Consider the following 20571-nt stretch of genomic DNA (forward strand, 5'->3'; position numbering starts at 1 on the left):
AGTCCCTATTTGATCCAAGTCCCTGTTTGGCCCTAGTCCATATTTGATCCCAATCCCTATTTGATCCTAGTCCATGTTTGATCCCAGTCCGTGTTGCCCTGCACACATTCCAGAAGTTTGCAATTCCAGTTCCGAGCCAGGAAAATATGTTCCCGCCCTTGAAGGGAAATGGAGCAAAATCCTACAGAGACATTTCCCTGCCAGCCTTCAGGAGTTCAGCTCCTGGGACTGGGAATTAAAATAATAATTGGGAAATAAAATAATAAATAATCAGGGGAGGGTCTGTGGGGACAGAGTGGTCATCTAAATCAGGGCAGGGGTCAATTACATCAGGGGAAGGGGAATTAAAACAGGGATAGGTAAATTAAATCAGGGGAGGGGTCAATTTAATCAGGAGAGAGTCTTTGGTGGGCACTGGGGCAATAAATCAGGGGAGGGTATTGGGTGGTCCCTGAGGCACTTAAATATAGGGAGGGTCTCTGCGGGTGCCTGGGTCAATTAAATCAGGGCAGGGTTCTGGTGGTCCGTGGGCCCATGGAGACACTGAGAGAGAAACAGAGCAGGCAAAGAGAGACAGGAGAGAAAAGGGGACACAGAGACAATGAGCTGAGAAGGCGGCACTCTGCAAACAGAACTGCAACAGACTGAACATGAACGGGAGAGAAATCAATAAGTCTCAGAGATTTATTTGCTGTCAAATACATCCCACACACCCAGCCCACACAATTTCCATCCCACCACTCTGATTGAGACCCCATGACTCTAAATCATTTCCCAACCTCATCTCAGCCTGATGGCTGCGGAATTGAGTGAAATTGGCATGGGATTGAGTTTTTTGAGGTGGGTTTGAGCTCTTTTTGGGGTCAGATTGAGCTGTTTTCACTGGGATTTGAGTGATTTTGAGGTGACAGATCCATTCCTCTTGGCTTTTGCAGTGCAAAGAGATGGAGAATAGAGGAAAATTAAGGCCAAACAAAAAGTAGAAGCAGCCAGGTGTGTTGTCAACATGGATCACAGGGAATGTGAGTGACCAGGGCTGTGCCCAAAGTGCCTCCTCCAGTGGGGGATGGAGCTGGAGCAGCGCACGAAGCTCTGCCCGCAGTCGGGGCACTCACAGGGCTTCCCTTAGCGGTGCCTCCGCTGGTGTTGGGTCAAGCTAGAGCGGCTGGAGAAGCTCTTCCCACACTGGGGACACTCGTAGGGCCTCTCCCCAGTGTGGATGTGCCGGTGCCTGATGAGGTGGGAGTTGTGCTTGAATCCCTTCCCGCAGTCGGGACAGTTGAAGGGCCTCTCCTCTGTGTGAATCCGATAGCGCAGGAGGACACTGGAGCTGGTCGGAAACCTCTTCTTGCATTTATCACACTCGTAGGGCCTCTCCCCAGTGTGGATGCGCCGGTGGGTGATGAGGGTGGAGTTGTGCTTGAATCCCTTCCCACAGTCGGGGCATTGGAAAGGCCTCACCTCCCTGTGCATCCAAAAGTGCTGGAGGAGACAGGAGCTGTTCTTAAACCTCTTCCCACACTTGGAACACTCGTGGGGCCTCTCCCCAGTGTGGGTCCTCTGGTGCGTGATCAGGCCGGAGCTCTGGCTGAAGCACATCCCACACTCGGAGCACTTGTATGGCCTCTCCCCAGTGTGGATCCTCTGGTGCCTGATCAGGTGGGAACTCTGGCTGAAGCTCTTCCCACACTCCCCACACTCTTAGGGCTTCTCCCCAGTGTGGATCCTGTGGTGCACAATCAGGTCGCAGTTCCGCCTGAAGTTCTTCCCACACTCCACGCACGTGTGGGGCTTCTCCCCATCATGGAGCTGCTCATGGAGCACCAGCTCCGAGCTCTGGCTCCGTCTCCGGCCGCCTTCCCGGCCCAGGCTGGCTCTTTACCCCTCAGATCCCCGCCAGCTGCGTTTGCAGCCCCGCCTCGTGCGGCATCTCCACGGCTTTTCCTCCCCGTTGGCTTCCTGCACCGTGGAGCCGCTCAAAACGGCCTCTTCCACCAGGTTCTGCCGCGGGCATTTGTCCTCCCTGCTCTCCATGCTCACCTCCTGCTCTGGGGGAGGAAGGACAAGGACAGGATGGGATTCGCCTCCGTGCCACAGGCAAGGGCAAGGAGATCCCCCAGGGCTGAGCTGCAGCCAGGGCCGTGCTGGGCTGGGAGATGGAGCAGCACAGAGGGGAAAGGGGCACTGACTTCCTCCTCACCAGTCTCAGCGTCCCGGGGCATCTTCCTCTTCCTTGCAGCGTCCCAGGCCTTGGCAATGGGAAATCCTGGTTTGGGGAAAACAAGGGATGAGCACATTTGTAGGAGTGTTGGGGGGTAGGACGGTAGGAACGGACAGAGACGAGTGAGCTCTGCAGCCAGGTCGTGGAACTTGCGGTTCATTGCAAAGGGCCTGGGTGCAGGGCCCTGCTTGGAGCTGCCAGGCACAGCTCGGAGCAGGCCTGAGAGAAGAGACGGGTAGAGAGGGTTAGAGGGTGAGAGAGTAAGAGGGGAAGAGTATATGAGAGTAAGGTTCCCGTTACCATACAATCAATCTTCTTCTGTGTTGAATATTCTATTTCTCACTAACCAATCTAGTACAAGAGACAAATCCTACAGCATTTACATTCAGCCTGTAAAAATCATTACATCACCACACTGTGTTACATTTTAAACCCTAATAACTCCTCTTCGGATCCCTTCTATTGAGCTAGTAAGGTCTGCTCTGACCCTTGGATCTGTCATCAAGCAGAGGGAATTGTTTCATCAAAAGGGCATTACCTTCAGTTTGGCCTCACCATTGTTTTCCAGTTGTTCACTAACTGAAGTATCTCAGAGCTTGCTTTCATTTTAATCCTCCTTATACTTTTTATCTTCACAAAATCTTTTGCCAGACAATCGTATTTATAAGGCTTTCCTGTTTCATCTTCCCCAAAACACACTGAGTTTGAAGGTCCCTTGTCGGTTTTCATTGTTTCTCTTTGCTGATTTATGACCGGAGATAGCTCAGGGATGCCACTTGCTCGGTTTCTCGGCTGTTTAGGTGGCCTGGAAAGGCCCAGGGTGGCCTTGGACAGCCCGGTGCTTCAAAGGACGAGGAGAGACTTCTGATCTTGTTTCGGTCTCGGAGTTTATTAATTGTTTATCTAAAAGATTTTCTTTCAGCCCGACAGAGGTCTGCACAGCAAGTCAGCCATGGGCACGCTCTGCAACCCCTGGGGCGGTCACTTATCTTTATACCCGAAGTTACGTATACAATATTTATAATTTTTCCCCCAATACCTTCTACTCTTATTAACCGGTGCACTTCTAGTAAAGACCAATCCCAAAGTGCCACCATCACCACAGAAGATGGAGGCCAAGAAGAAGAAGAAGAAGAAGAGGACACGCCCCAATTCCTCCATCTTACTTCTTTAGACCCCCCTGTACAGAAATCCTAAACCCTGTGTTTTACACTCTAATTAACTTATCCCTTCACCATTCACCCCAGTGAAATCCTCCCAGTCCTCATACAGGTGTCATCTCCTGTGTAGGATCAAAGTCCTGCCACCAGACACTTCTGGCAACATTCCAGGACTCCCGAGCCCCCCAAGGGTGTTCTTGGCCACTCTGTACCTTTGTCCTGAGGTGCTGAGATCCCACATCTCCCCCTTCTGTTTGCACCAGGAAGACCTCTTTTGCTATCCGATTCATAGCGTGTTTTAAACATGCAAATATGCATAGGACAACAAGTATGAGGACTAGGAGAACTATTAAAACATACAACTCTACTCTTAAAATTCCTCTCCAAATGGGAGAGATGTCAAAGAAGTCTACCAGCTGATCGATTCATGATCCTGTGATCTCGCCAAGTTTATTTATGCTGTCTTTTATATTTTTGATACTTTCATGAATTGACCTTGAATGATCTGAGAGATTCATGCAGCACATCCCTTCAAACTCTTCACATCCATGTCCATGAGCGAGCAATAGATAATCGATCGCCGCTCTGTTTTGAAGAGTCGCCTGTCTTACACCACTGATGTCTTTTAACATGTCATCCAATAAGACAGACACAGACCGTGCATGTTTGCTCAACCAACAACCCATGCGGTCGACTTGAGTCAAGGCCACCCCTGATGCTGTTTGAGGTGAGAAGATTGCTGTAGCAATACTCGCTTTCTTGTCCCAAGAAAATATTTTATCATTGCAATCTGCCGCATATTGTTCTATTGATCTTTTTTCTTTGCATTTTCTCTCCCTTAACATGTTCAAATCAGGCGATAGCATTGAAATTTCCCCAATGCTGCATGGACCTCCCGTGGCATTAGCAGGAATGCCGTGCCAAATTCTGTCCCCGCAAATTAAAAACAAACCCCGTGGCAATTGCACTGGGACTTGGACCGATCCTTTGGTAGTTTTTTCTGTATATTTACACCATGCTGACGCATTCTTATAGAATTCATGAATGGGAGTCAAATCGACAGTTTTCACCTTTGTGACATTCGGAGCCTCAAACTGCACGCAGAGTTCCATTGTCATGGACCCAAAAATCTCCAATTCCTGAGGTTCTGTAGAAGCCACAGGAAGTAGATGTGTCCAAGCACCCCACTCTTTCTCAGGATCTTTAATGACCTGCGAAATGTTAACTGCGGAGTGCCCTGGAACTGGCCATTCGTCCACTGGCAACCCAACCATGCATGCTGAAAATGGTTTTCCTGGCCTCGAATGTGTCAGGCAAATACTATCTAAATTTGCTGCCTGAGCCAAAGTCTCCCATACATTTTGCCTTGGTTGAGTAATAGGTAAATTACCCCCATTGCTTGCTGCAATGAATGAAAGAATGATGCACATAAGCATCATGAAACCCATAATTCCGCTTCTGCGTGAAATCATTATTCTGGTTTTCATCCAAGACCCTAGAGAAAATTCCCCCAAAGTCTTTAGCTTTTTTTTATTTCTCTTCCGAGTCGTCTTGTGCAGTTTGAGTCTTGACTCCTGTCTGAGTACTCGTCTCTTTGTTTCTTGGATCATTGTTTCTCGGATCCGCGTTTTCATGTTCTCGCACTCAAAATGGTTTCATGTGTCGTGCCGACACCCACGTCAGACCTCGCTCTGTGGAGATACAAGCGAAACCCTTGCCCCCCACTAGGCGGCGCTGTCACCGGCCTCCCCAGCTTGGATGACAGCATGAGCTCGACTGCCCCTCGTCCTGTCGACTGCCGTGTTCGTGATCTCGTTTTGAGACCGTGTCTGCCTGGATTTTAATTCAGCTGGGAATGGAGCTTGAACACCAGAACGTCTCCCTTGAAGGGATGAGTCTGGAACTCCGAGGGTTTTCATCCAGAGGTAGCAAGTCTGAAGAGGGTGTGGAGCCCCTCGGACATAGGATCCCGAGCACGGCCCCTCCTCGCCCGAGACGTCACAGGGGATCGGGCCCGCCCCCGCCCGTGCTCTACTCTCTGCGCATGCGTGCTCTCCGAGCCACTCCCTGTCTCTCCCGAGCTGATGTCACTCTCCCCCCCTTGTTCCACCTCTGAGGCTTCCTCCCCTCGGTCTGTCCCTGACTCTGTCTCTTTCCCCTCTGATGCTGTGTCCCTGGCTCCTCCCGCCGGTGTGTACAGCCCGCCCCCCGCCGGCACCCAAGCGCGTTCCAAAATCCGAGCGGACCTCCGCACCGGGTCTGATGTCACAATCACGCATCTCCCACGTCTCACTACGGTGGCCCTTTGGGGCTGCGCAATATTCCCCATTTCGCCGCCCGTGTTTACCGCCCCCGCGCTGGTATGTGACTCCCCCCCCGGTTCTTGCGAGTTTTGCTCGCCGCGCGCATCTCCGCTATTCTGCCGGCCAGGGCGGCCGCCACCCCCCGGCGCCGCGCTGACAAAAGCTGCACCGGGACATGTGTCTCCCGGTATCTCTTCACCCGCGCTCCCCGCTGGCTCCGCCGCTGCCACGCCGTGCCCCCCGCGAGTAAGCGCCCCCCCCGATCCCTTCTCTGCCCCCTGCACCCCCCCTTCCGATCCTGATTCCCCTGTACTCTCCGGAGTTTCAGGACGCTTTAGGAGCTTCCTGGGGTTTCTGGGTTTTGGGACCGGGGGTTTTAATATTATTTCCTGCTCTCTTTTCTCGAGAGCCCTTTCCCCCTGGCTTCTTGAGGCCAGAGCTAATTTTTTTCTGGAGCATTGCTCCCCCCCCTCCTTCCGAGGGTGCCGCAACTTTTCATTGCTCTCCCAGTCTTTTCGACTGTACTGAAATGCCTTTCTAGCATTACTCTTGCCGGCGAGAGCAGCTTTAACGCTGTCTCGTCTTTTTTTGTCGCTAAGAAATATAAGTGCCTATTGATTTCCTGCCAAAACCCCACTTCGAATAGCAGGCATGATTCGGCAAGTGGTAATTAAGCCTTGCCCACAACAATAGCTGTTTTAATTCTTTCTTTGGGATCCCTTCTGTGTGTGTTTGAGCCACGCCTTGTAAGGCGGACAAAATTTCCCGTTGTTCTTGGGAGAGTGTGCAATTATGTTCTTATTTTTTGACCTTCTCACCGAATCTGTCGTCAGAGCTGTCCGAAGGCTCCCAGTGTCCGTCCAGCGGGTCACGAGGGGTGGATCCAGAGGGGCCTTTCCTGGTTCCTTTCCGGGCTGCTCTGCTACGAACTGTCTTCGGTAGAAGCTGAGAGATGGAATTCTCAGTGACTGCTGTTTTTTGCAGACTCTTCTGGCCGTTTTTTTTTCTTCTTTTTCTTTTTTCTTCAGGCTTCTCTCCTCAGGAGCTATCAGTGCTCTCCTGGGAACTCGTCCTAGATTGGGGCTGCCCTCTTGGCTTTTCAGCTCTTCAGCTCTTCAGCTCTTCAGGACTGATCCCCCCCTGAAAGGGTTGGTGGGGAGTAGCCCACGCAGCAAACGCCACTTGTCGGTTTTCATTGTTTCTCTTTGCTGATTTATGACCGGAGATAGCTCAGGGATGCCACTTGCTCGGTTTCTCGGCTGTTTAGGTGGCCTGGAAAGGCCCAGGGTGGCCTTGGACAGCCCGGCGCTTCAAAGGACGAGGAGAGACTTCTGATCTTGTTTCGGTCTCGGAGTTTATTAATTGTTTATCTAAAAGATTTTCTTTCAGCCCGACAGAGGTCTGCACAGCAAGTCAGCCATGGGCACACTCTGCAACCCCTGGGGCGGTCACTTATCTTTATACCCGAAGTTACGTATACAATATTTATAATTTTTCCCCAATACCTTCTACTCTTATTAACCGGTGCACTTCTAGTAAAGACCAATCCCAAAGTGCCACCATCACCACAGAAGATGGAGGCCAAGAAGAAGAAGAAGAAGAAGAGGACACGCCCCAATTCCTCCATCTTACTTCTTTAGACCCCCCTGTACAGAAATCCTAAACCCTGTGTTTTACACTCTAATTAACTTATCCCTTCACCCTTCACCCCAGTGAAATCCTCCCAGTCCTCATACAGGTGTCATCTCCTGTGTAGGATCAAAGTCCTGCCACCAGACACTTCTGGCAACATTCCAGGACTCCCGAGCCCCCCAAGGGTGTTCTTGGCCACTCTGCACCTCTGTCCTGAGGTGCTGAGATCCCAAAGTCCCTCTGCCCAAGTCCATCTCTACAAGTCACTGGCCATCTGGGCTCCAGAAAAACCTCCCCAACATCCAAGATTCAGCCCTGAAAAAGCCTCCCAGGCGTTCCCCGCCCCTGGTTCCTCCCCTCTGGCGTTCGGGGGTTCCCCCCTGTCCCAGCTGCTGGGGGTCATGCTTGGATTGGGGGTCACCCTTCTCCTCAGTGCCCACCCTGCCCAGGCTGCTGGCAGTCTCAGCAATGCCAAAAGCTCCCCCCGCTTTGCTCTCCCCATTTCGGGATGCCGGGGCTGTTTGGGCTTCCGGGCTCCCTTCTCCCCTCATTCTCTGCTTTGGGCTGTGAATGAGACGAGGGCTGGTTGTCCCAGACCTGCCAAGTGAGTGCTGGAGTCTCCCACGCTGCGTTTCCAACTTTCCTTGAGGGAAGCAGCCAGTAAAGAGACACAGCGAGTGATAAGAGGAGTGAGAGAATCCCCCGGGAAACTGGGACTGGGTCTCAGAGAGGGGGTGGACCCCTCGGAGGAAGGGAGCAGAGGAGTTTCCGAGCCAAATCCACTAGGAAACGGGACAAAAAAGGCTACTAAAAATGCTGTTGGTTTGAGGGATAAGAGAGCCCAAGAGCATCCAGAATGAAAACCTGCTGGATTGAGGAATTACCATTCCAAGAGCATCAACGGTTGGGCAGAATTCTGCCGGATTGAGGATATGCTCAAGAGCATCTGGGGTTGGACAACACAGCTGGGTTGAGGGATATCCAAGAGCACGGGGACTGGCAAGGAACACCTAAACTTGTAATAGGTGATGTGAAACTGTAGTATATGGTAGAGATAAATCATGCTATTAATGTATAAAATATTGTAAAATCCACATTATGTCTTTTGACCATCCTGGCCAGGACCAGTGTCTTATTCATATACATCTAGTTCCTGGACTTGTTTGAGATAAACATCGGGGTTTTTAATGAAAGAATAGAAGCTTCCAGGGCGATAATGGCTGGCTTCCCCGGGTCACCAGGTCCAGCCAAGAGTGATTTTTGTCCCGACGATTATACAGCTACCACAATGATCCACAGTCCCACCCTGATGCATGTGAATGCTGACTTCCCCGGAGTCTACTGACAACATCAGACACCGGGACTGAGTCTTTGTCCACCTCTGCGCAGGTAAAGACACGGTTATGTATGGGAAGAGACACAAAGAACATTCGGTCATCTCTGCCTCGAGCAGAATAAACTGTAAAAGAACTCGCTGCGTCACACAGCATTTATGAACAGGGGGAGACTCTGACATTCGGAGCTCAGATCCGTGTTCACCCAGCACCGAACCCAGGCTCGACGCTGACCCTTGGCTGTGGTGGTTTTGACGACTGAACTTCAGTCTCACAGACAAATTAATAAATCTTTGCTAAATTTTCCTATAGGTTTGGCTCTCGATTTGATCATTTATAACAGAAGGTACCTTATTGTTGTCTTGTTGTGTGTGAGAGTGAGTCACAAACAAAATCAGCCTCAGCTTCTCGGGCGGGTGGGAAGGAGGGGCTGTGGAAGGAGGAGTGTGTGACCCACAAATAAGCCATTGTTCTCCTGGGCGTGTGGGGGCTGTGGCATAAGGTACAGGTGACCTGCAAACGGGCCATTGTCCCCAGGGCATGTGAGGGGGCCCTGGCTAAAGAGTGTGAGTGACACACAAATCAGCCTCACAGGTGAACGGCACCGGAGGCAGCAGAGTCAGGGCCCTCCCAGGAGGCCCAGAAATACTGAGACCCAGAGGCCAACCCCAAGGTGAGGGGGGCCACAGGGACCCGCGATTCTCTGTCAACAGGGATCCACTCTGTGTCCTGAGGGTGGGAAAGAATGTGTGAAAGTGAATGAGAAATAAAAGTGAGTGAGTGAATGTAGACGAATGAAAGTATAGGTAATGTAGATTCTGTATTTTAAGCTTCACTATATCTCCTTGGAGGGAGGTGTATTGTACTGAAAGTAGTGTGAGAAAAAAGATTTTTTATTTTTCTTCATGTAGTTGAAAGAAAAGTGGTATTTAGGTTGTTAGTGATTGTGAAAAACAGAGGCAGAAGATGAATAGATAAGATCTTGAAAAATGAGACAGAAAACCTGTAAGTTGGACACAGGGGGAAAAAAAGAAAAAAAAATAGAGATACAACTCCTTGCAAAAGGAGAAAATACAGGGTATGCAGTAGTCGATGGGAAAAACATGCAAACTATGGAAAAAGGGAAATTAACCTTAAACTAGTAAGCTCAAACTTGTGAATTATATACTTTAAAAAGAGCACTAGAATATTTAACACAAAATAAAGGAACTATATATATTGATTCAAGGTATGCCTTTAGAGTAGTACATACCTTTAAAAATTTGGAAAGGGAAAAGATTACTTAATTCAAGAAGAAAAGGATTAGTACATGAGGAACTTATTTTAGAGGTTTTAGAGGCATTACAATTACCTAAAAGAGATAGCTATAGTACATATAATGGAACTCCAAAAGGGAAAGACCCCAGAAAGAAGAGGAAATAATTTGGCAGATCACAGAGCTAAGGATGCAGCAGAAAATGGAGGTGAAAGAGTTATGTTAATATTAACTCCAAATGAGGAAAAACCGGAAATTCCAAAGTTTTATGAAGCCGAGAAAAAAAGAATTGAACAGGACAGGAAGTGAACAAGATAAATCAGGGAAATGGAAACTTCATGATGGATGATAATTACTTAATAAAATGTGCTTCTAAGAAAATATTAGAAGACAGGCATCAGAAAACCCACTGGGGTACTCAAGATTTTTGTGATCATTTTTTAAGGAACTATGGGTGCACTGGAATTTTTGGATTTGGAAACAATTAACTGAAAGATGCTTAATTTGCCAAAGGATAAATAAAGAGGTGATGGGAAAAACAACATTTGGAGGTCATGAGTTAGCTCATTGAGCATTTCAAAGTATCCAAGCAGAAGTTTAGATTTGCTAGGCTCTGGATTTATTTGTAAAAAAACCCATTTAATCTAGAAGAGAATATGCCATATGTTAGACACGAGATTTTAGAAGAAAAAAATGTTTAAAATATCAGAAACCTCTAGGAAAAAACAAGAAAAGAAAAAGGGATATGAAAGGGAAGGGAACAAGAGGAAAAATGAGAGAGTGGGATCCTCTGCAGGTTTTGCCCCCTCCGTTTGCGGCCCAGGCGCCTGTCCCGGGTCCCGGCTCGCTGCCCGCCTCAGCTCTGCCTGCCCCGGTTTCCATCCCAGGTGCGGCCTCACTGCCCAGGGCAGCTCCACCTGCCCCGGCGCTGTCGCTCAATTTGTGTGCCCTGCTCCCACTGCCTGGACCGCGGCCGCTCTGCCGGCCATGCTGGGGAAGATGGGGGTTGCTCTGTCCTGCCGCCTGGTCCAAGGTCACCACCCCCACCGCACCCAGGGGGGGTCCCAGCCATCCCATCCCCGGCTGCCCTGCCCGTGCCACCTGCGCTGGGCACCGCCGCTGCTGCCGGGCTCTCCCACCTGCCTTTGCTCTGCTGGCAGCTGCCGGATCAGCCGCCATCAGCCATGCAGGGGCTACCCACGCTCCGCCTCGGGCTCCACGGGAAGATCCCCCTCTGCTGATTCCAGCAGCAGACCCTGCCCACACTCCCACCGAGCCTCAGCGGGATATCCTCCCCTGACCCTGTCCTGCTCTGAGTTATGTCCCCTTGGTAACCACAGCTCCGGCTGTTCAGGGAAACTCTCTCTCTCTACAGGAAGCACCTTATTGAAACACTAGGAGCTCAGTTAAAAGGCAGCCCTCTCTAAATTCTTTCCCAAAACACGGGAGAAAGGCTATAGAAGGTAAAAAAGTGAAAGAGTTAGCTGAAGGGATTGATCTATTTCCGTTCAGAGAGGTTCCCATGGGAGGGATGTGCTGCCCCGCCCTGCGGGAGCCGCCAGCACCCCTGCCGGCCGTGCCCAGAACTGCACCCAAAGGGAAAGCGCCGCAGCCCAAATGCCGGGACTGGGTCCGGGCTCTGTTTGCTGTCAGTGCCGCAGCTGTTGGTGTTTGTTTGCTTTATTATACACACTAGTAAAGAACTGGTATTCCTATTCCCATATCTTTGCCTTAGAGTCCCTTGATTTCACTATTCTAAACATTAAGAGGGAGGGGGTTTGCATTCTGCATTCCAAGAGAGGCTTTTTCTGCCTTCCTGAGCAGACACCTCTCTTGTAAAGCAAGACAAACACCCACAGGCACTGAGGGGGGCTGCAGGAGGGGCACAAGAAGGCCCTGCAGCACTTGGGCACAAAGGCACAGCAGGTGAGTGCAAGAAGGGAGCAGCAAAAGGCCAAGCTGAAGGCAAAGGCCAGGGCACAGTTCCTACAGCCCCTGAGGGATCAACCCCAAGGCCCAAGGGGGCCCCAGCACCCAGGGCACGGCTCGGGCACAAGCACCTGGCAGAGGCATTGCCCTCCTCGGCAGGGGAGAGCCCACCCAAACAGCCCCTGGCAAGGAACCAGGGCTCCAGCTGCAGGGCACAAGGACACTGCAAGCACAGACAGCAGCACCCTCAGCACCAGCAAGTCCACCCCTTGATGGACATGGATTGGCAGGGCTGTCACAGCTCCCAACACACCAGGGACCCTCCACAGTGGAGCCCTTGAGAACATTCAGGGTGGGTCTGCATTGAGAGGAGGCATTTCCTGGTAGACACAGGAGCCTCTCAATGCACTCTGAATCTTAGACCTAAGGGGGGGAAAATGCTAAAAATATGTTTAATTAGTGAGGGGATAAGTGGGAAAGATGTATGGTTTTATTCAATCACTGTAAGTAGATCTGGGAGATGGGTTTGAAATGCGTGAATTTTTATTTGCTCCTAATTGTTATCGTGATTTACTGGGAAGGGATTTGATCGCTGAACTCGTAACACAAATTAATATTATAAAAAGGGATACAGAGGCCGGTTCTGTTGTACCTCTATGTCAAATGTCTGGCCAGGCCTATGCTGAAGTGAACCCTGAAGTTCTGGCAGCCCCAGGAAAATAGGAAAATTAGATATGGAGCCTCTCCAAAGTACTCTGAAGCAACCAGGACAAGTGGCGTCTAACAGCAACACCCTGTTCCAGGGGAGGGAAGGAAGGGGAATCAGACACAGCACAGGTCACCACCCCATGCTCAGCTCAACCCGCGCAGCTGTGGGTCCTTGTGAGAGCCTGGCACTGAAATGCCCCGAGCAGGAAGGCTTCAATATCTTCTGCTGACACCATGGCACCTAACAGGCAAGCAAAAGCAATTCTCACTGCTTCAGCAACCACTGGAGCAGATATCAAGGCACATTCTCCTACAGGAAGCTGGGCTGGCACAGAGCCTGCCCTGGCACTTTGCTGCTGCCAACACCCAGCCAGGACATCGGCTCCTGCCTAAGGAGTGCAAAGCAGCACCACTGGTGGCCAAGGGGTCCATGCCAAGTGTCCCTGAGGCCAGAAACAGCCGCCAGCACAGCTCAACATGGGGGGACCCCTCAGCCTGGCCTCAAGGGCTCTGAAGCCCCAGAGATTTGCACTTCCCGCCCGCAGCAGGAGGATGGGAGGCCGCCCCTGAGCCTGCCCTGAAGGCAACGCAGCAGCAGCCAGGGCTCCACAGCGGGCCAAGCCCCTGCGCCTGCCCACAGATCCTCGCCTGGAATCCTCTGCAATCCTGGCCACCCTGCTCTGCCATCTCCAGCCGCTGAGCTCTGGGGCTCACTGACACCCACTCTCTGGGCTGCCTGCCATTGCGCTGCTGCAAAATGTACCGAGTTTGTTCCTTTTAAATCTTATTTCTTTCCTCAGGCTTGGTTTGTCTTTGCCTTTGGGAAATGAATTTTAAAGCTTTTATTTAAAGGGTGTTATACTACTCAATGGAGATTACTTTAACATTCAAACAGACTGGGAATACCCATCAGCAAACAACAACCAACAACTACCCCAGGCACTGCCCCCGGCAGAGCTGGAGACACCTGGGCTGGAAAAGGCTGAGAAGGAAATCCAGGAGTGTGGAGACTGAAATCACACATCAGAGGGGAAGAAATCCGGATCCAACAGGCAACCAAATACTAAAAACTTATACAACTTGGAAGCAATGAACATTAAACCAGTGGATTTAGATTGGTCCAGACTACATAAAGTTTAGGAAAAATTTAGTAAAACTCACATGGCATGGAATGATTTTCTCTGCACAGTTGGGCTATTTGTGAAAGAAATTATTTCTGTTGCACATCCTGGCCAGAACCAAGGAATGTATTGACTCTCTAACACTAAAGAGATTCTTGGAGAGTTTTTGTTTTCCCTGAAGTTTCAGTGACAAAATTACAACATGGGAAAAATTTTTCATAATATTCCCACTTTATATTGTCAGGTGGGTTTTGGACAGAAGTGTGAGAATCAATTTTTGGTCTGGGTTTTCCCACGTTCGCCTTTATGTTGCATTTTGCAAAATCGAAGAGATTTAACTGTAATACTTTGAACATAAATAGTTAATACATTTTTTTTAAAAAGCAGATTCTGGGGGGGCCACATGTGACTCACCAGATGGCTGCCCTGGAAGAGAAGCTTCATTCCAGGCAGCCTGCAGAGCAGCTTTAGAAATGCAAATGAACACTGCTGGGCAAAGTGTGGACAATGTACCTGGGTCCGTTGCCTGGGGCAGGAATTGGGCTGATTCCCTCTGCCCCTCACACCAAGCTCTGCCTGCTGGCACTGATGGAATTTGCACAGCTCGAGGCAGAGCCCAGGGTGAGTGAAGCAAATTGAAAATTTTCCAGGATAGAAATCCATTTTAATTTAAGTGAAATGTACATTTTTGAGTTGAGTCTGTAGTTGGAAACCATAGTTATTTAGCTAGACTGCAAGGTCTAAGCTCAGTGGAGTTACTTCAGCAAAGGACAGAGATAAAGGCGGGATACAGAAGATGATAGAAGGAGACAGAGACTGCTGTAAGGGCAAGTCAACCTGACCTCGGAATTTTTTCTGATACAAAGGAACTAGGGGTAAATGTCACAAGAAACCCATAAAAATGAATATGTATGAACCTATTGTGAAACTGTATGCATATGTATTTAAGAGAGAGATAAAAAGAGACCTGAAGTTCTCAGAGGTACGCATGCCTTTTTTGAAGAGAGCAATCTCCGCATGCATCCAGCGCTGTAATAAACATACCAACTTTACAACTTTGACAAAGTTGTAGAGTTTTCTTCTTTTCTCCGCAAAACATTATGGTGAGCTAAGGCAGGAGCTCTCTGTCCCTGCAGGGGCGGGGGGATAGACAGACCTCCAAGGTGCTCCCTAAGATTTTTCCTAGTGGGGCTCTGCTCATCTCGACTTGCCTCCTGCGAGGACAGACAAGGACCTGCTGGCTGCGGAGGAGAATACGGTATGTACTGAGGGGCCCCCAGGAGAAAAGAGAGCTAGGGAGTAAATCACTCAGAGACGTCTGGGTGTAGCTGGTGGAGCAGCTGGATTAGAGACGGGGGTTCATTGTTCTGATAGAGCAGCTGCTAGCGACCCTGGGGGTGAGTCCAGTGGATGTCTATGTGTGTGTATGTGTGTAGTGTCCGGACACTGTATTGTGGGTTCATTGTCTGATAGACCAGCCGCTAGCGACCCTGGGGGTGGCTCGAATGGATCTCTATATGCATGTGTGTGTCAAACACTGTGTCGCTGTATGGTTAATGCATTGTGTGGTCAGTGCACTGTGTTTCTAATTGTGCAAGTGTATAAGTGCATGGTGTAAAAAAGAGAGTAGATCTACAGTGCCCTACAGTGCGGGGGGAGTGAGTACTACCCGTGTTTGAAGCAGCTGAGTGACGCCTGAGGCGCCGGCTGCAGCAGGCTGCGGGGGCAGGGAGAGAAGTGCCCCGCGGAGAAGCGGGTGGAGAAACATCAGTGACGGTATTTATTGTGTTTAAATGTAGTGATTTGTGTAGATTTGGTACATTTTAACCATGAGTACGAGCTCAGAGAGTTCCTTTGCCCTGAATGTTTGGACTTGATCTCTGGACTGTGTGCTGTTATTTTGATTTGTGTCCAGGGAAAACTGATGTGAGTAAATGCTGAATTATGGTATGCTATGTTGTGTTGACAGAAGTGGGCACTTTGAGAGATATGCCCTTTCCCAGTGATTTTGTGTGGTGATTTTCTTCCACTGCATTGTGGTAATTTGATTCTCGGATTGTATAGTGGTGTTTGTGGAGATTTTAAGATTTTGTTTGCAACAAGAGTAGCATTTTACACAGAAGAACTATGGTATGGTGATTTATGTTTAATTATAGTAAAGCAAATTAAAGGAATTCCAAGAATTCTCCCCTCACAGCAATTCAAGCCCTGGCTCTAGTGAATTTGAGATAAAGGGGGGGGGTGCATGTGTCTGTGTCTGTGGGTGTATCAGAGTTTCTGCTGTGACAAGCACAGCCTTTCTGCAAGGCAGTAAAACAAGTGTAAGTAGACACAGTGCTTAATTAGATTGTGCAAGAAGAGAACTAGGAAGGACTGATATTTTGTAAAACGGAGTTTAGATAGAAGAGATGAATGAGTTTATGAGACTTCAGCTGGTACTATAGTAAGTCTGGACTGGGAACAGCCTGCTGTAGGGATTTAGAGTTCTCTGTAATAAGCAGAATAGCCTGCCTCTGTGGGCAATTCCTTCGGTGCATCAAGAGGCTGGCACGCTGCATTAGTATTATTGCAGTGCGGTGTTTGTGAGAAACGCTGGTATTGCTGTTCTAATACGCGTCAGGGCACATGCCCAGAGTGTAAATTAAAGGTTTCTGATCAAGCTGATTCAGAACCTAAGATCTTAAACCTCGTGTGTGGGAAATCACATCTGATACCTGCCACCTGGAGCTCTGTGTGTGTGTGTGTGTGTGTGTGTGTGTGTGTAGGAGGAAGACTGAGAAACTACTGTGAAGCTTTGTAAAGAGAAGTTTGGGTGGAAGCGAGATAGGGCAAGGAGAAAGAGATAAAGAGAACTGACCAGAGCAAAGAGGTTGCTCAACTAGCCCCTTTTAGGAGGGGCTCACTGGGAGAAGGCTGCCAGTAGGAACAGCTCAGAAAATAAGAAGGTTTATAATACTTCATTGCAGTTAATACTGTTTTAAAATAGGAAGGTAAATGGGATGGGGTTTTGTATGCTGATATGTCTTTTTGTTTTAAGAAATCACCCAGAATGGCAAAGAGACTGTGAGATCAGACCGCCCCCTGGTCTTGGCCCTTGAAAAGGAAGACAAGGCAAAGAGAAAGCAAATCAAACGTGTTGTTCAGCATACAGCATAAGATAGCAACATATGAAGTCAAACAAAGATTATCATGCTGAAATGCAAAATTATTACAGTTCGCAAAATTAGTACATATGATTTGTAAAGGCTCCTCCTAAGGTAAGGGAGGAAGGATAAAGATGACCTCCCCAAAAGGGAAGAAGGCTTAGGCTCCAAAAGTATACCCACTTGAACCCATCCCCCTCCTGGCCGTTCAATTTCATCCAGAACTAGGATGTAACAGACCCCTCTGCAAGAGGCAGTGAGATCAGAAGAAAGAAAAGGGTAGAATTTTAGTCAACACAAGGGCCATATATTCAGTTTTAAATAAAGCTTTAGTACTTGTGGAAAATGTTTAGGTTGTAGTGCGGGGTACAACTGGCCAGTCCGAGAAGGCATACTTTTGCAAACCCTTAAAGTAACATGTGTACTATGTGTACTTAGAAGCTTTTGTACAATTCGCTCCATTCGCTAAACATTCTCAAATGAGAAAGGTTACTCAGGAGGCAAATGATATAAAGATGTTAGGCTTCACATTAACAGTCATTGAAATTAAGGAAGACATTAGTAAAGAGATACTAGAATAAGTAAATAAGTGTTTTCGAGGGTATGGGCCTCTGCTGTACCAGGGAGGGTGAAAAATGCCCCCACATAGTAATCAAGCTTAAGGAAAGAACACAACCAGTGAGAATTGAGCAGTACCCTCAAAAGGACGATAGGGAAGGAATCAGCCCAATAATTGATAGTACTGGATTGAGGGCTGTCAATAAGATAACACAGAATTTATACCCTGTGGTAGCAAATCCATATACTTTACTAACTTGTTTAACACCTGAGCTAACCTGGTTCACTGTTTTAGGCCTAAGAGATGCCTTCTTTTGCCTCCCTATCCACGAAGCCAGCCAGAAAATTTTTGCATTCAAACACAGCTCACATGGTCCATGTGCCTGAAGGCTTAAAAATTCCCCACTCCGATTGGAGAACAGCTTGCATAGACCCAGAGTCCCGGGAAGCTCCACAAGAGGAAAGGAGGCTGTTGCAGTACGTGGATGATCTTCTAGTAGCCACTCGGACGAGGGAAGCCTGGACGGTAAGCCTTCTGAATTTCCTAGGACTCCAAGGACGCAGAGTCTCAAAGAAAAAGGCACAGGTAGTGAAACAGAAGGTAATCTACCTGGGGTAAGAAGTGAGTGCTGAGCAGCAGGCTTTAAGGCAGGAAAGCTGTATGCCAAACCCCGAAACCACAAACAACGAAGGAACTCCCAACCTTCATAGGCATGGCAGGGTGGTGCCGGCTATGGGTTTATAGTTATGCACTGCTCGTCAGACCCCTCTATGCTCTTATTGCCGATGGAAACAGAGATCTCTAGTGGACAAAAGGAGCCACACGGGCCTTTCACCAGCTAGAGAGTGTCCTTATGTCAGTTCCAGCCTTGAGACTTCCAGATGTAAGTAAACCATTCTTTCTATTTTTCCATGCAAGGAATTGCCCTGGGAATACTGGCTCAGGACTTGGGTCCCTACCGAAGGGCAGTTGCTTACTTCTCTACCAACTAGATGCAACAGCCAAAGGATGGCCAGGTTGCCTCAGAGGTGTAGCAGCAGTTGTGCTGAATATTGAAGAAGCACCCAAGTCTACCTGGGACAGAAATGACTGTGCTAGTGTCCCACACAGTGTCCACAGTACTGGAAGTAAAGGGTGGCCACTGGCTTTCACCACAGAGGTTTCTGAAATACCAGGCCATCATGGTAGAGCAAGATGATGTAGAGATAGTGGTGACTAATATTGTCAACCCAGCCTCTTTTCTCAGTGGAATCAAGGAGAAGCAGTACACCACGATTGCCTGGAGACCATTGAAGCTACCTACTCCTGCTGCTCAGACTTAAAGGACACTCCTTTGGACGATGCAGAGACCTGGCTCACTGACGGGAGCAGCTACATTGCCAGTGGAAAGCGACATGCAAAGTACACTGTGACTACCTACAGAGAGGTAATAGAGTCTGGACCCTTACCAACAGGTACCTCTGCACAGAAGGCTGAGATAAATGCATGGACCCATGCCTTAGAAAAGCAAAAGGCATTCAGAGTCGTGCATGCGCATGGAGCCATCTGGAAGGAGAGGGGACTGCTCAGCTCACAAGGGAAGAAGAGAAAAACCGGCTGCTGGAAGCAGTTCAGCTACCTGAAAAAGCATATTAAGGCACACCAGAGAGTGAGCTTAAAATTGGAGGAAAGAAATGAGCTGGCGGATGGAGAGGCAAAGAAAGCAGCAAAGAGTGAGGTAATTATGGAGAGATTTTCCTCGAAGGTAAGCCATAATACAATAATACTAATCAAAACAGACATACAACTACAAGGGGTGTGTCACCCTGGTTTTTTAGGATTTTCTATGCCTTCTGATGTTGACATTCTTGTAGTGAACTTTCTCACACACTTTCTGTAAATAACTCATTGTTTTGCATTCCTTGATGGAGGAGGAGAGAGTTGATGGACTGTTGGTTTAACCAGTGTCATTGGAGAGGTGTCACTGTCACCCTCCAATCCGCGGTCACTTTTTTAAAACGATAAATATTGGACTCAGAAAATAAACTTCCCTTTTTTCCTTCACCTTGAGAACGGTGGTGTGCTTGTGTTCTTTCGTGTCCTACAGCGACATCTGGTGACCGCCCAAGTGCTCCTCACCACCTTTACTGCAATCAAGATTAAGGAACAAAGCACCTAGATCCATCATTCCCGAGTGAAGAAGGCTCCTGAGGCACTTTAGAAAGTTACAATGGGTAACAACAAACTGAAATTAAAACTTTCTCGAGAAAATAAATCGAGTGTGAGTAAAATGATAAGCACAGTGTAATAATCCCCCAAAGAACAGAACGACTTGTCGTTGAAATAGATAATCAAGTAGGTGTAGTTTAGACAGTTGTGGCAGTTATGATTATTGCTGTAACCACAGCTAATGCAGCACCACTTCCATATCATGTGACCAGTATATAAGTGCCAAGGGAAAGCCTATGATTTTAACACCCAAAAGTCTCTGGGTCAAATGCTAAAAATTACAAATGCAACTGTGTAAGAAAGAAGAAATGGTTGGGGATGTAAATATGTGTTTGTCCAAGACAGATTCCATGAATCTCATCAAGAATCCTAAATACCGTGACAAATGCTTAATTAAGTGCACTGGGTTTAGACTTAGATACAGAGAAAAGTATTTCTCACTTTGAAATGCATCCCATTAACCAGAAAACCTTGCCTGTGTATACAAGACAAGGTTGTATCTGCCTCAGAACACCATGCCCCACTATAATAGTAGATGAGATGACAGTGAAGGAAACTCAATTTAACTTGTGCATTTGTAACTTTGTCAAAATCAAAGGATGTGCTTTTTCCTATCAGGCACCTGTCGTATCATACCAACATAGAAAGGTGAATTTGATCACTGTCCAAGAAATATTGCCTGTGCCCATAGGGATGAACTTAACTTTGGTTACCAAATTGTTGAAACATTATGAATTCAAGAAAATTCTTTAAAAAGTTAAAGATAAAAGGAAAAGAACTTTGATTACAATACACCATGACACAGAGACTATACGGAAAGTACTTAAAAGATTGGAAAAAGGCCCATCCCATCATTAGTGGGATGTGCTTTGTGAGCAGTCTCCAATGGCAGCTGACTTGCTCAGTACCTTCGTTCATCCAATTATTGTTTTACTTCTCTTGGTTAGTACAAGTTTGATTTTGTCTATTACAGTACTTATTTAGAATTAGAGACTGTT

General features: G+C 48.2%; 1 pseudogene; it reads right to left on the minus strand.

Moving 5' to 3' along the window:
• Positions 1–20571, minus strand: part of LOC134432680 (zinc finger protein 850-like) — a 589027-nt pseudogene that overhangs the window by 176788 nt on the left and 391668 nt on the right.

The sequence above is a fragment of the Melospiza melodia genome (genome assembly GCF_035770615.1).
Source record: "Melospiza melodia melodia isolate bMelMel2 chromosome 7 unlocalized genomic scaffold, bMelMel2.pri SUPER_7_unloc_1, whole genome shotgun sequence".
Lineage (NCBI taxonomy): Eukaryota > Metazoa > Chordata > Aves > Passeriformes > Passerellidae > Melospiza > Melospiza melodia.